Source organism: Sarcophilus harrisii, chromosome 4 (assembly GCF_902635505.1).
Source record: "Sarcophilus harrisii chromosome 4, mSarHar1.11, whole genome shotgun sequence".
Classification (NCBI taxonomy): domain Eukaryota; kingdom Metazoa; phylum Chordata; class Mammalia; order Dasyuromorphia; family Dasyuridae; genus Sarcophilus; species Sarcophilus harrisii.
This window is the reverse complement of record NC_045429.1, coordinates 3,456,754-3,469,228: the sequence shown is the minus strand read 5'-3', so window position 1 is coordinate 3,469,228 and position 12,475 is coordinate 3,456,754. Positions and strand designations below refer to the sequence as shown.

General features: G+C 36.9%; 1 protein-coding gene across 1 annotated transcript in view; it reads right to left on the bottom strand.

Annotated features, from left to right (window-relative positions):
• Positions 1-443: 443 nt before the first annotated feature.
• LRRIQ3 (leucine rich repeats and IQ motif containing 3) overlaps positions 444-12,475 on the bottom strand; it is a 199,190-nt gene continuing 187,158 nt past the window's right edge. The window contains exons 9-10 of the transcript XR_004234226.1: positions 3,905-4,133; positions 444-955 (exon numbers count right to left, since the gene is read on the bottom strand). The gene's annotated coding sequence lies outside the window, so the exon portion shown is untranslated. The remainder of the gene's footprint in view (positions 956-3,904; positions 4,134-12,475) is intronic.

The window sequence follows — 12,475 nt, the reverse complement described above, 5'->3', positions numbered from 1 at the left end:
CCCTGAGTGTTTGCCCATATTGTTTTCCATATCTAGACTACATCCCAACAGCATCATTCCCCTTAGGTCACTGAGATTAATTCAGAGCTAAGCAAATTTGTCCCTATTACAGCAAAGTTATATTGATCTCTCATTTGATTACTTTTTCCTTTAAAATATACTTTGACTTTCCTTATTTATTTGTGAATATATCTCCAAAATACTATTAAAATTTAAGCTCCCTGTAGGCAATGATTCATTTTATACTTACCGACAGTGCCTAGAATATTATCTTATACCTACAAGTCATATGACAAGTCCTTCTTGTATTGTGTACACACACTCATGGACACAAATCACTCCTTTTTTTGTTCATTTTTCACACATATCATATTTGATATCTCTTTTTAAGTGTTGTTTTAAGAATTATGATAATTTATACACCAAATCTTAATTCTTCTTTTCCTCATGATAAAAATAAAAAGTGGTGAAGATTTATTTCACTAGTTGTAATAACAAGACCACCAATTTCTTTCAAAAAGAAGTTTAGTTATACTTTTTTTAATATCATTTTCCAATTTGAGTTTACAGTCTCCAGAATAATTTCCCTACTTTGTTAAGCTTGTATATATTTATGTACATGTCTGCTCCCATGAGGGAGGGACTTTCACTTGTGGATTTGACACATAGTGTTTAACAAATTTGGGTTAATAAACTGATCTATTGATTTCCTCTTTCATCCTAAAACTTCCAAATCATTGAAATTGTTCAACTTGACCATTACCAATACAAATTACACTTTTTATAGCTAAAGGAAATTGATGACCAATGTCCTTGAGCTTTATTTGAATATCACGTATTTTGTTATGATTTCATTGTTTTCTCATCATTTTTTCTCATTGACAAGATCATAGATAATGCTGTGTAAGTGGCTTCCAAAGGAACTCATCAACAATGGCAATGACAAATGAGACGTCTAGAAAACAAAAATTGGAGAGAAATGTTTCAACTTTGAAGTAGCTAGATAATAAATAACAATAATAAAGAAGGGAGAATGAATATATTAGTTCTTGGAGTAAACTTGCTTGGCACAAATCTAAGTGAAACAATAGGAATAATTTGACTAATGGTAGTTGAAGACTGGATCTGAAAGCTCCCTGAGCTCCAAACCTAACTTGAACACTTACTTTTGGATGTCCTTGGGCACGACACTTGACCCTCCTCAGGTATGGCTTCATTATCTATAAACGTAGATTATAATAATAGCCCCTATTTTACATACTTGTTTTGTAGATTAAATGGGCTCACGGATGAAAAAAATGGTTAGAAACTTTAATTTCTAAATGATGGATTATTGTTCTTGTTGCTGTTACATCAAACCAACCAACTTTCTAACTTAGAGCAAGTCTTGCCCCACCTTTTTCACACACCATTTGTGAGCTAAAATGAGATAATACCTGTGAAAATGCTTGGCAACCTGGTAAAGTTTTACACAAATATAAAAAGGTTAGCACTCATTAACAATACTTAATATCACCATAATAATTGGCAAGCAATGAATCCTTTCGATTAAAGCAAATTAAAAAACTACTGGCGTTACAATAGTGAGATGGCACCCAATCCCAGAAGGTCTGGAAATCCTGAATCGCAGAATCTCAGGATGCCAGAACGAGAAATTAGTATTGAGATGGCAACAAAGAAAACCATGCTAGGAAAAGTGGGCCAAAACTTTTTAATTTTAGCTAAAACTAAAGACTAATGATGAAATATCTGGATGAAAAAAACCATGAAGGACATCACTTCAGTGTACGGGCAGAAATAGCTCCGTATTGAGCTCTGTATGAAGGAAGAGCTAAGGGTGGTGGAGGAAGAGACAACTGCTATGTCAGTAACAATAAAATATCCAAAAATCTTGGCAGGAATGGCCCAGAATGCATCAAATAGATACTCTCTTGAAACTTTATAGGAGAATATGTTCAAGAATTCCATAGGATCATGGAATCATAAATAGAAAGGCCATCTCATTCAACTCCCTCATTTTATAGAAGAGTAAACTGAGGCCTAAGTTGCTTCACTGACTTGCCTCACATGATTACTGAGCATCATCCCAGATGCCTAACACTGACTCCAGAAAGCTCTAAAATCATGACTTTAGGGCTGGAAGTCATCTCGGGGGAATCTACTTCAGCAGTTAAAATGAAAATGGTGATAGGGTATATCTGACCACTGAATGACCCAATACACAGAGCACCAGGCATAGAATCAGAAAAACCTGAGTTCAGATTTGAATGTAGACACTTACTGTCTAGATGACTCTTGTCTGTCTTACTTTCTAGTGATGGTACCCACCTCCCAAGGTTGTTGTAAGGAAAAATGAGATAATATTTGGAAAGCACTTTGTAAATCTAAAAGTATCATAGAAATAGTAGGAGATTGATCCACATGGTCATTGTCATTCATGTAACTTAAGAAGGCAGGGATGAATGATAATCCATACTTTGAAAGATATTACCATATAGGTGATATTTTAGCTCTACTGGTATATTAGTTAATTTCTACCTTGAATACTAAGAATAATGTGACTTCTATTTTTGAATATGTCAATTAAAAATATCTTGGGCTAGATGACATTTATCTTTTTCCTCTTTCTTTCAAAAATTAATTCATATGTTGAGTATATATATATATATATATATATATATATATATATATAATAGAGAGAGAGAGAGAGAGAGATAGAAAGTATTTGAAGGGTAAAGTCCTTCCCATTCTCATTTTGCAGATAATTGAGGCACAAAGAGATTAAGTTAATTGTACAGGGTCAGAAAGTTAATAAAAGTATGAAACAGCATTTGAACTCAACTCCTTCTAACACTGTCTTATGCTCTTCCTACCATGCCATCCTAATTTTCTCATTCCCCTCCCCACTTAGCAACTAAACTTCCATTCAGTCAGAAACAAAACCAAACTGTGGAATTTGTCTCATCACCTGTAAATCTTTCCATCCAAAAAAATTGTGTGGGATGGAGCCAGTTTTTGGAGGTGTGAAAATCACTGATGAGACATTAACTTATCTAATCAAGGTGTGTGTGAGTATGTTTTTAGCTCATGTTTTAGTCACACACCAAACTGTCCAATAATCATTTGCAAAGGTGTGAACAAATTTTGAAGAAAGGAAAGAAAACATGGCTCTCAAAACCATAATGCTGTTTAGCCAGGAAAATCAGAGCATCCTTGAATTCGACCAAAAAAATATCCATAGAGATTCCAGCTATTCCTATCATTGGGAGTTACTTTTCAGTCTCCTCCCCAAGAACAAATGCTCCTGTCAAAATGAATTTTGCCTTTCATTTGTGCATAGAAATAGTACTTACTACCTGTAGGTATATTGTTTAGCTACAGTAGAATGTAAGCCCCATGAGGGCAATGGTTGTTTCCTCTTTGTCTTAACAGCCCCTGTCTAACTGTCCCTTGCATAACATAGGAAGCTACAAAATTCTTTTTGGATCAAAAATGAATGAATCATGAGCACAGTTTGATGAAATAATGACTAAGAGATGTGAAATTTTGGCCCAATGTCTATGGCGATGTTTTCTAGAGTTTAGAATGCTTCAGTCTAGCACATGGGTTCAAGGAATAGATTTCAGGAGCTCTTTGAACTTGGATGGGAAAAAAGATAACTATGTATTTCCACCTATCATAAAACTGTAATGTAATTGTAATGTAATATTCTTCAAATATTTAAAAACACTATTCTAGCAAAGGGTCCTTTGGTTTCACCAAAGCAAGCCGTCACACACATATGCACACATACATGCATTAAGAACCCCTGAATTTGAAGTGTTGAGGGTTCTTCCAGCTCCATGATCTTATTAACTCACCAATCAGATAATACCTACCATTTCTTTATTTACTGAATACTTACTTTGGGTCAGATAATGAGGGTGGAAGTCAAAAAATGATATTTCTGGCCTTTAAATAGCTTGCATTTTCTTCTCTTTGTTGAAAGAGCACTGACAGTCAGGTGATAAGTGGATGGAGGGTTTGTTCTGGAATTACAAAGACTTGATCTTGAGTCCAGCCTTAGATACTTATTCGTATCAGTTTCCTGGCCTCCAAAACAGGAATCATAGCATGCACCTCTCAAAATTGTTCTGAGGATCAAAGAAGATAATATTTATCAAGTTCTAGATCAATGCTACATATTATCATCAGTTACTTTTAAACAACATTTATACAATATACCATCAAGAGAAATTTTGAATCAAGATCTGGACTCACTTTTAAAGGGGAAGATCTTGATCTGATGACTAAGTTTTAAGTTCTATTAAAAACTAACCACAAACAAAAGGGAAATTTAGTCACTTGTTTGGAGTAATGGCACCATTACTTACTAGTTTTACTGACTAATTACATTTAAATTGATTAAGGACAAAATGATTGTTTGCATCCTCCACAGAGATAACAATGATAAAGGAAGAGTTTCTAAAAGAGAAAAAAAAATTCCTAAGTTTCTAAATAGATCATTGTTTTTTTACTAAAAAAAGAAATTTTTTCTCAGCCAATAGGGAGAGACCAATCTCCTTGCACTCTCATTTTCTAGCACATTTCATTTGCTATAATTCACAATCCAGCTAGAACATTGTTGTTTTCGAACAAAATGGTTTGCAAGCTTCCATAGGATTTTAGCTAAATCCATTATCCAATATCTTCATTTTATGCATCATTAAAGGTACATCAATCTTTCTCATGATTGAAAAAGCATAACATCCCCAAAGATGGAATATGGGACTCCATTTAAAGATATGGTTTAAAAGTCATCAGGATAAATACTGATCTATTCAAATGAAATAGAATTCAAAGTTGTCCCTGATTTCACCATAAAACAGCCTGATGCTGTCACTAAAGGTAATGGTAATAACACTCGGCTAGTACTTTGAGGTCTACAAGGCATTTTATATAAGAAACATTTTAGAGCTTGCTCAGAAGGATTCACCTAGATATGTGCTCACTCCTTCATGATCTAGGATGGTAATGGGCAACAGGAAATATACAGAAATAATTTTAAACTACAAATGATCTATTTGTTCCAATCTCTTCTATAAGTAACACTCTCCCTTGAGTATCCAAGATTGGAGGCCATGTAGCATGTTGGTTTCAGGAAAGGATGAAAGTTTAAATGAGGAATCTGGAACTTTCACTAACTAGATGATTAATCAATCACTGCCTACTTGAGAATTAGCTAGAGAGAAAAAATAGAGGTATAGATATATTGTAATCCATATGGGGTACATGAAGTGTTCAGGGAGTTCTAGCATCTGTGGTGGGAGGGCTGCAAACTCTTTTCATGGCTGCTCATTCACCTGTTGTGTCCATTGTCATCTAACTGTCACCTGTGACTCCAAGAAGCTGTAGTTTGAGCAGTGACCACACCGAGGTATCTCTCTCAGCAAACAGCATAAACCAGGTGAAGGAGAAGCAAAGGGTCTCAGACCCATAGGGGATTTAGGGAGGTATCTATCCCGAGCACATGAAGACTTCCAGCAGAATGGGTAGATAAAAACAAAATCTATTCATATGACTATGAAGATGAAACAGGAACTATACAGCACTTAGCAGAGGATAAATACTGATCTATTAAAATGAAATAGAATTCAAAAGTTGCCCCTGATTTCAGGGACAGTCTGATGCTGTCACTAAAGGTAATGTCAATAACACTCAGATAGTACTTTGAGGTTTGCAAGGTACTTTATATAAGAAACATTTTAGAGCTTGCTCAGAAGGATTCACCTAGATATGTGCTCACTCCTTCATGATCTAAGAGGGTAATGGACAACAAGAAAAATACAGAAATAATTTTAAACTACAACTCAGCCTCACTTCAATCTGCCTGATATGCTAGCCAAATCACTACCTCATGATTTCACTGAAAATGAAGGAACAGAAGCAATAATGTGACCCCAAGATGTGGTGTAGATTTCCATGTAAGCTCCATTTTTTTAACCATATCCACTTTGTGTTTATCAATGAAATATGAAAATGGGAAACCTACAAAGGTCTGACATTTGTGTGTCTGTGTGTGTGTGTTGTTTTTCCAGCTACTTGGATGATCCAAAGTCAGTAGCTAAGAAATAAGATGACCTTGATTTCAAGATAGAAGATTTAGAGGGATGAAAAGATGTCAACTTTTGCTGGTAATTGAATCCATGTTCCTATTTTGGGTGAGAGCAAATAAAGGGATCATTTCAAGAATCAGATAAGGACTGGACATACAGAACCACCTAAAACCTAGCTTATACCTATCAGAGTGTGGCAGCTTCAGACTTCCTGCCACTGAGCTGGGTGCCACATGAGACAGAGAACTGCCATAGGAAAAAGAAACATGCACTTTGATTTCCTGAGGAAGAACCAAAGACATAAGGGGAGGGAGGGCAGACATAGAATGGCAGGGAGGGAGGGAGGGAGGAGAGGGGTTCAGCTTTATGGTGAATAGGAAAGCCTGGACAACAAAAGGATACAAGGCCAAACATATACTCAGGAGAACCAGACTCTGAATTCCACTTAAGCAATATAGTGAAATTGATCTTGGGCAACTCCCATCAGCACTGTTAAGGTTCAGTTCCTTCATTTATAAAATGAACATTATTTTACACAGATGCTGAGGGATTATCCATGTTAATGAATGGGAGATATTTTGGAAACCTTATGGGTCTGTTTAAATTGATGATGATGATACCAAGGAAATGGATTCAGAACATCCCCAAATCATCACTCCTGTGTCTTTTCCATGGTGAAATAAGACAGTATAAGCTGCAGTCTGGCAAAGCCCAGATGAAGAAAAATCAACTTAGTGTTCTTAATTCAGTCTTTGCTAAAATCGTGAGGCTTGCAATGTACTGCCTTCTCGTCACTGAGTAGTTAGGCTCATCATTGTCACCAGTATCAGGTATCATATACTATTATTTTGCTCATTTTATATATAAGGAAGCTAACTTCTTCAGAGACACATAATGTTCCTTAGAACTCAAGTTCCTCTGACTCCTGACTCCTGGTCTTTCTCCACTCTCCTCCCTAGCTGCTCGCTTCAAGCTAAACTCGGGAGACTTCTTTTCTGATATAATCTATTGGAATATCTCATATTATTTTGCATTTACTTCTTCTGTTTACAAATGGTGTCGTTAATCTTGATGCAGGTTTCTGCTTTAATAAAACTTAATTGTCCTAAGGCTTTTGGAAAATCCTTTATGTTCTTCCCCCCTAAGAGAACAAAGATGATTCCATTTCTCTCTTAGATCCCTAACCCATTGTCTGGTACATGCCAATTGATTAATCGATTAATCGAACTTTGTGGATTGATTGACTGGTTGATTGACTAGCAATGGTCTCGTTCAATTTCCTTGCTCTTGCTTAAGTGAAGTTCCTTTTGGGTACCACTTAACCCACCTGTTTGTGAGTTGAAGATGGCTATTGAATTTGTTACAGCACATTGTGCATCTTAAGGAGAAAAAAAAGGAAGAAAGAGGAATATTGACCATCGGTGACAATTACTAACGATTCATCACTGAAGCTGCTCCAGTGTATTCTTAATTATGATCAATTTTGAATCTTCACACACCCAGAATACTTCAGGAGGAAAAGCAGTATTTAAAGCAACAATTACTTTTCCCTCTTAAAAAATTACAAGTAGAATATATTTTATTCTATTTCCTCGTCTTCAAAATGAAATGTGAAAAATCCTTTTAGACTTTCCTTAGAAGAGTTCACAGCAAAGATGCCCTTTAGAGCATAATCCACTAGAGCACATATGTCTGGTTGGCAGGCCTTAAGCATACATGAGAATGCCCCTGCTTTGGTTCCAACCTTCAAAACCTTGCTTGGGGAAAAGAGATATCATATCAGGGAGGCTTGAGATCAATACCCATCTCTGACAATATGACTTCTGATCTCATGGAAAGGTTTATTAACTTGTCTGAATTTTAATCACTTCCCTCATCCCATACCAGAGAGTTAAGTTACACTTGGAAACGTAGACAATGGTATCTATAGAAACAAAATCACTGGTTCTTGACTCACTTATGAACGTATAACAAATTGGGGATCCAAGGTCCAAAACAAAACTTTCTCAGCCTTCAAAGAGATGACATTATACTGGCTAATATAGAAACTTTTTAAAATTCACACTAAGACAATATTTTTTAGGATATTTGATGCTCTTTTTGTTAATGTTCATCAACATGACTGTCCCATAGCTGTTGTTTATTCTATGACCTGAAATGAAAATCTTATATTTATCTTGTTAATGATGTTCATGATCACTGATGAGCATCATTATTGCTTTCTCTTTCTCACTGGACTATTGCCTTGATACTTCACCAGTTTTGCCATCTTTTGTCTTCCCTGAATGCTAAACCATTGCCCAACCTTATTGATTTTACCTTCATAACATTTCTCCCATATGTCTGTTTGGCAGGGAGTATCTTATCACCACTTTGCAGAGGAACAAACTGATTCAAACAGAAATTCACTGACTAGCCCAGGATCCTACAGCTGGTAAGTCACTGATACTCGACACAGGCCCAGTGCTCTATTTTGCCATCATGCTGCCCCTGATGATCCTGGCATCTTTGCTGTTTCTCACACAAGTCATTCTATCTTTCCAATCTGTGCATTATTAGTGCCTGTTTCCCCTATGTAGAATTTTTCCTCCTTTATCTTTTTTCATGGTTTCTTTAAAGTATCAGCTACAAATCCCAACTTCTATAAGAAATTTTACTCTGCTTTAATACTAGAATTTTCCCTCTGAGACCACTCCCATTCTGAATATATCTTATTCATACAATATAGGTTCCATAGGGCTTCCCCATTTAACCAGTCAATAGTATTTCTTGTGTCTGTTTTGTAGGAGGTACACAAAGAGGACTGAGTCGGTGTCTGCTCTCAAGGAGCTCACCATCTAACAAGAAAGATAACATGCGAATAAGTATGTACAAAGTCACTTATATGTAGAATAAATAAGAACTAATTAGCAGAGGGAAGAACAGAAATATCGAGAAAGGTTTCCTCTAGAAGATGGGATTTTGGGTGGGACTTGGAGAGCAGGCAAGCCCAGAGTTGGACATGAAGAGAAAGAGCTTTTCAGATAGGAAAGACAACTGAGGCAATTCTCAGAGCTGGGGGAGATCAGGTCCTGATCATGGAACAGCCAGGAGGCAAGTGTTACTGGATCAAAGAATGCATATTGGGGAACAGGATGTAAGAAGACAGGAAAGATAGAGAAGAAGGGTCCTGAATGCCAAACAGATTGCTCCTGAAGGCAAAATGCTGCAGGCGTTTGAGTAACATGGTCAGACACAAGCTCTAGGAAAATCCCTTTAGTTGTTGGACAGAGGATGCGTTGAAGTGGAAAGAGACTTTGGGTAGGCCTGCCCATCCTGAGCAACTTCACTAGTCCAGGTCAGAGGAATGGGGGTCTAGCCTCCAGTTGTGGCCCATTTGATTGTAATCTCCTTCAAAGAGGGATTGGTTTTGTCTTTCCACTGTATTGCGAGTACTTACATCAGTGCCAGAAAGAGAGTGAGTGCTTAAAAACTTGTTGACTTCACTTGGGCACGTCTTTCAGTGCTGCAGATTCCATCCTGTCTATTCCAGTCCAACTGGATCACCTCTCATCAGCAGTCTTCGACATCATAAGCTGGCAGAATTATACTGAGAAGTGCTATTGCCAGTGCTGAGCCGACTACAATCCAAGGGACCGGGAATTCAGAGAAAAGAAATCAGAGCAGAAGTGAAAACACAAGGGGGCTGGGAGACTTTCACAGTGAATGACCGAGCAGGCATGGATCAACCACATGTGGGCAGCAGCTTCTGAGGTCTTTCTCCATATAGATTCAGAACCTCGAGCTCTTTCCGGAGAGCAGTCCAAGTCCAGTCTTTATTTAAAACATTTGTTGGATCCCTGAAATTGAAGGAACCTGAATGTCTATGCATTTTCCTGGCATTGATTTATTTTCAGTTGAAATTCGGCTCCAAATTTTGATGTGGAAATCACTGCGCATTCTGGGCCAAAGATACCCTGGAGATTTAGCCAATTATGCCAAGAGAAATGAAACCCTAGGACAATGATCAGCTTTGCATACAGTAGAAAGAGACAGTTGATCAGAACATGACGTCATTTGCAATTTGCAAAGATTTATTTATATTTATCAGTAAGGTTGGGAAAAATCATTTAAAGCTGTTTGACAAATGTCCTGTTATGAGATTCCTAAAATAAACAACTCCATACATGCTTTTAGATGCAACAGTAAGTCAGACAAGGGACCTGGAAAGATCTGCCAAGTGGAAGATTAGTCCCAGGGGCAGAAGTTAGAGTGTGAGGAGAGATCCTTAGAAATGAGCAGAAATGGGCTCAGGAGGTAGAGAGCTCTTCCTCATTGACTGATAGTGAGGAAATAGTGAATGACACTTTATGGGACATAAGAATGGGTTTCTTTTTCCCCTGGTGGTGTGCTTCCCAGCCTTGTCTTCTAGGGAAACTGAAAAGATTAAAGATTAATGACAAATTGTGATGTTTGTCAAGTGACCTTTTCATAGTTGAATTGGAATATATGCATATGTGTATTTTTAAATGTGTGACTATACATATATATATATATGTATACATATATGACAATTTTAGGTACTGTTAAAAATTATTTTCCTTAGCAGGTTAATGAATAAAACAAAACAAAGCTGAATTTTTTTCCTGTCTCTGTCTTTCTCTAGCTCTGTCTCTGTCCCCATCTCTGTCTGTGTGTGTGTGTATGTGTATCTGTCTGTCACTGTTTGTCTCTGTCTTTATTTCTGACTCTGCTTCTCTGTCTTTTTCTGTCTCTGCCTCTATTCTTGTCTGTCTTTCCCTATTTGTCTCTTTTTATTTTGAAGACTTGTAAGGGTTCTGTAGAGAATGGGTAAGAAATTGTACTGGTTTCTCCATGCAACAATGCTTATGGAGTTTACAGTGAATGCACTGTACTAAGCTACCTGAAAAGAAAAAGAGGCAAAGTGGGATAGAGAAATAGATCTTTATTTTTGTTCTATCACCTCAAATTTGGGGTCTAGAATAATTTAATGAAGCACATATGCTAATAGCCTGAATACTGCAAAGCATAGATCTAATTCAACTTCATCATTTTACAGATGAAGAAACTCAGATGTATGAGGTCAATTCCTCATTCCCAGAACACAAAGAGAATAGGTAACTAAATCACGTTTGGAACCCAGGACTTGAGTTGCCATCTTCGTCAATAGATATATATATATGTATCTCAAAAGAGAGAACCTTCTCTCAGATTCCACCCAGTCCTTCATAGAAATGAATGAACAAATTAGATAATCCAGGTTTGCTTGGAGATTTCCAAAGATCAGAGACTCACTAAGTACTTCCTGAGGTGGAATGTTACTCTATTGAGCATTTCTAATTGTTAGGAAGATTTCCCCCAATATCAAACCCACAAAAATTTGATTCTTAGCAATGCCCCCCCCATGGCTCCTGGTTTTAACTAGGGACAAAACAATACAGAAATGCTCCTCTATGGTCACTCTCTAAATACTTTTGTTGTTATTGTTGTAGTTATGTTTCTCTGAGTCTTCTCTTCTCAAGACTTCCTTCTCTCAATTCCTGGGTTGTATTCAAGGTTCTTCATCAGTCTGGTCTTCCTATTGTAGACTTTCTTCAACATAAACTGTTCCACCAAGTCCTGAATATGATTCTCCATATATAAGCTAACCAGGAAGAAAAAAAGTAATATTATCTCCTGTACTCCTAGAAATCATGTGAAGAGTAGGAGGACATTTACTGCTCTGTCATTGACAGGTTTAACTTCTTTTCTGTTCTGAGAATGCTATGGTATTCATCTTTTTCCCATCTTTCTCTAGTTTGAAATCATGTTTTCAAATTTTCATTGATGAGTCCAATGATATATCAGCTTTTTTTTCCCCTTCACAAGTGGTTGGGACACTCCATCCACAGGAAGGAAGGAGGGAGCTATGGCCAAGATATGTTCAGACAGACTTTCTAGCTAGATGACCATAGGTTAACCAACCTTGCTCATCAACACCACCTAGTGATAAGAGTAGACAAAACATAAAAAAGAACCAGCACTGTAGCAGTGTGGGGAGGTGGGCTTCTCAAATGTTATGATTCTGGAGTTTCGTTCTGAGATGATTTGATGGAGTATTTCATTTCATCGGTGACAAATCAGGAATAGTCATAATTGAAGAATGATCATGTAAAAGGTTTAAATTCTAAATGTTTTCAATGTGAACCACTGCATACTTCCTTGATCATGTTTAAGAATTGAACTCAATAAATACATCCAAAATCAAGCTTCCAATGCACCCTTCAGTATCATAAATGGAAATAATAGGGGTTGTTTTTTGCAGCATTATCAATTTGTGATTGTCACAGAAGTGCTTCCCTCTGCAATTTTTGTGTTAGATTTGCAGGGTATGCTTGCGC